This window comes from Numida meleagris, chromosome 2 (genome assembly GCF_002078875.1).
Source record: "Numida meleagris isolate 19003 breed g44 Domestic line chromosome 2, NumMel1.0, whole genome shotgun sequence".
In the NCBI taxonomy this organism is placed as follows: Eukaryota; Metazoa; Chordata; class Aves; order Galliformes; family Numididae; genus Numida; species Numida meleagris.
In genome coordinates, this window is record NC_034410.1 from 146,988,475 (window position 1) to 146,992,622 (window position 4,148).

The following is a 4,148-nucleotide window of genomic DNA, read 5'->3' on the forward strand; positions in this document are numbered from 1 at the left end:
TCTGCATGGGCTTTGATGGATACGAGGAGGATTAGGAGATTCCATAGGGAAATTGGAAGCATAGATGGTACCCGGGGATGCAGCCGTGAGCCGCTCCAGGCCATGCTGTCAAGGGCACAGCTGAGGAGTACAGGGCATGCCCCCGTTTAGCTGAGGTGAGAGCTTTGTGTCTTGCAGCTGAGGTGAACAGTGCTTGTTGTTGAGGAAGATGAAGGGAAGAAGGATGGATGTGCCTAAGGCTGTGAGGTCCGCCTGATTCCACCCATGAATGCCGAGGGAGGCATGAGATGGTCTTGCGAGGGTGATGTCAATTCTCTTAGACAGGCCGTAGTGACTGGGAGGGGCTTCTGACCTGTGTGACAGAGCTCATGCCACTCCTGTCTTGAAGGAGATGGGAAAAGGAAGATGGGGCAGAGAGATATCTGTTGCACCTTACGTCAGCTGCTGAAGGTAAAGAAGAAATTCTTCCAGAATGCATTGCCAAACACAAGAAGGAGAAGAACATGATGGGGAGAGCTCAGTGTGGATTTCCAAAGGGGAGATCATGCTTGAGGAACCTGATTGTCTTCTACACAGAAGGGTCTGTCTCTGTGGATGGAAGTAGAGCAGCGGCTGCTGTTGAATTCCACTCCTGTAAATCCTTTGAGACCGTCTCCCATGCCGTGCTCTTCCAGAAGCTGAGCCAGTATGGGTTAGAGAAGAGGAGAGCAAAGTGGACTGAAAGCAGCTGGCTGAAGGCCTGGGCCCAGAGCCTTGTGATGGAGGGCACCGAGTGTAGTTGCAGGCAGGTCCCCTGTGCTTACCCCAAAGTGGACTGTCAAGGATCTCCTCTCAGTGCTGTGAGCTACTCTTGCATCACGTAGTGTTGCGAGACATGTGGTATGTGTTGTTCTTCCAGCAACTCTGCTTTGTTGTGTCCTTTTCATGAGGACGTGTCCATTTGGCACTGGCGGCCCCTTTCAAGTGAGAGGATTGGAGGCCAAAGGAGCGATCTTACTCGTTTGTGTCAGGGCACGTGGTAGTAGTGGCCAATGCACAGACAAGGAGCAGTGTTGTTAGTGAGGTCATTGCTTGTCGCTTGTGCAATATGGTTTGTGTCTTTGTTGTTAGAGGAGGTGCCAGTTCCAAACAAATCCGTGACAGCCTGGTCTGGGCATGTTTGGTAATCGGGTTTGAAGATGATGACACTTCCTTGTGTGAGAAGATTCCCCATCTAGTTCACCAAGGGAACCTAATAGGCATAATTTTGAAAGACTTCAGCAAAGCTCTCCCTCCTGTTTTTCTCCATATCCTTCTGGAGAAAATGTCTAGCACCTATATAGACAAAAACACAATAAGTTGAGTGAATTGTTGCCTGGGAGGTCCAACTCACAGGCTTTTATTAGATATGGATCCGTCAGGCTGGTGGCCAGTCAGGTGTGGGATTCCCCAGAGCTCCACTTTTGGGGCTGTTCTCTTCCGTGGTGTTCCCCAGGGGTCAGTACTAGGGCCTGTCCTGTTCGATATCTTTGTAGATGACCTGGATGAGGGCATTGAGTGGACCCTCAGTCAGCTTGCAGATGACACCAAGTTGGCGGGAAGTGTCGATCTGCCTGAGGGCAGGAAGGCCCGACAGAGGGATGTGGACAGGCTGGATGGCTGGGCTGTGGCCATTGGGATGAAGTTCAACAGCACCAAGTGCTGGTCCTGCACTTTAGAGACAGCAACCTCAGGCAACACTACAGGCTTGGGGAAGAGGGGCTGGAAGACTGTGTGGCTGAAGCAGACCCGAGGGTATTGTTTGACGCTCGGCTACCATATAGCCAAGAAGGCCAAAGGCATCCTGTCTTGTATCAAAAATGGTGTTGCCAGCATTAGCGGGGAAGTGCTCATCCCTCTGTCCTCAGCCCTGGTGAGGCAGGGGCTGCTGTAGAATTCCACTCCTGTAAATCCTTTGAGACCGTCTCCCAATCTGTGCTCATCCAGAAGCTGAGCCAGTATGGGTTAGAGAAGTGGAGAGCGAGGTGGACTGAAAGCAGCTGGCTGAAGGCCTGGGCCCAGAGCCCTGTGATGGAGGGCACCAAGTGTAGCTGGAGGCAAGACCCTCATACTTGCCCCAGTACGGACTGTTGTGGATCTCGTCTCAGTGCTCTGGAAGAGCTGGCAGTGGTTCTGCGGTTCAGTGTGAGTTGGAGAGGATAGAGGGATGTGGTGAGCAGAGAAGAATCTGGTGGGGTTGGAGGAGGACCAGTACAATCTCCTGCCTCTGGGGAAACCTGACGTCAGGCAGCTGGAACTGTTTCAGGCAGCAGGGATAGACAGCAGCTTTACCGAGAGGTCATGGTGGGGAACAAATGGAGCATAAAGACACGAGGAACTCCGCTGGACAAGAGGACTACAGTCATTGTCTAGGGTTGCACGAGGAAGATCACTGGCAGCATGGTGAGGAAAATGCTCCTTCCTCTCTCCTGAGTGCTGGTGAGGCCCCACGTGGAGCCCTGTGGGGAGTTCCTGGCTCCCGAGTGGAAGGAAGTCATGAACATAGTGGAGCGAGTGCAGCACCAAGCTGCTGGATGGGCTGGAGCATGCTTTGTGTGGGGAGAAGTGAGGGAGTTGCTACTGTTTACTTGGTAGTCGAGGATGTGCATGGAGGAATGTTGTCTGTGTGTATAAATCTCTGATGAAGTGGGGAACTGAAATGGAGCTTTTCCAGAGTTCTGCTTAGTTTTCCCTGGACGAGCCCAAGGTGTGAATTCAGAAGATTCCTTCAGAAGAGTGGAATCAGATCTTTTTATGATGACTGTGGTGGATCACTGGCACATGCTGCAAGAGTGTTTGTAGAATCTGGCTGATGTGGTTGCTGAGCCGTTCTCCATCGTATTTGAAAAGTTGTGACTGTCGGGCAAAGTCTCTGGGGACTGGAAAAAAGGAAATGTCACTCCCACGTACAAGAAGGGGAGGAAGGAGGACCTGGGGAGCTCCAGGCCGGTGAGCCTCACCTCTGTGCCTGGGAAGATCATGGAGCAGATCCTCCTAGAAGACATGTTAAGGCTCAGAGGGGATAAGCAGGTGATCTGAGACAGCCAGCATGGCTTCACCAAGGGAAGGTCGTGCCTGACCAATCTGGTGACCTTCTATGATGGAGGGACATCATCGGTGGGGAAAGGGAAGGCGACCGATGTCATCTGCCTGGACTTGTGCAAGGCCTTTGACATGGTCTCCCAGCACATCCTTATCCCTAAATTGGAGGCATACAGATTTGAGGGCAGGACTATCCGGTGAGTAAGGACTTGGTTGGAAGGCCGTAGACAGAGGGTTGTGGTGAATGGCACTATGTCCAAGTGGGGGCCAATGATGAGCGGTGTCCCCCAGGGATCTATCTTGGGACCGGTGCTCTTCAGCATCTTCATCAGTGGCATGGGTGACGGGCTGCAGTGCACCCTCAGCAAGTTTGCCGATGACACCAAGCCGAGCAGTGTGGTTGACGCGTTCGAAAGAAGGGACGCCATCCAGAGGGACCTCAACCAACTGGAATGGTGGGCCCGTGTGAACCTCGTGAGGTTCAACACAGCAAAGTGCAAGGTTTTGCACTTGGGTTGGAGTAATCCCAGATATGTATACAGACTAGGAGAAGAACTCCTTGAGAGCAGCCATGCAGAGAAGGATCTGGGGGTCGTGGTGGATGGAAAACTGAACATGAGCCAGCAGTGTGCCCTTGCAGCTCGGAAGAGCAATGGGATCATGGGCTGCATCAGCAGAGGGGTGGCAGCAGGGCCAGGGAAGGCACTGTCCCTCTCTGCTCTGCCCTCGTGAGGCCCCATCTGGAGGACTGCGTTCAGGTCTGGGGCCTCAGTACAGGAAGGATGTGGAGCTGCTGCAGAGGGTCCAGAGGAGGGCCACGAAGATGATCAGAGGGCTGGAGCACCTCCTCTACAAGGACAGGCTGAGGACTGTCTTTGCTTGTTCAACCTGGAGAGGAGAAGGCTGTGAGGAGACCTCATTGCTGCCTTCTGTTTTTTAAAAGGGGATTATAAACAGGAGGGGAATCAACTTTTCACAAGGGTAGACAGTGACAGGACAAGGGGGGAGGTTTAGATTAGATGTCCGGGGGAAGTTCTATGCAGAGAGTGTGGTGAGGTGCTGGAAGAGGCTGCCCAGAGAGGTTGTGG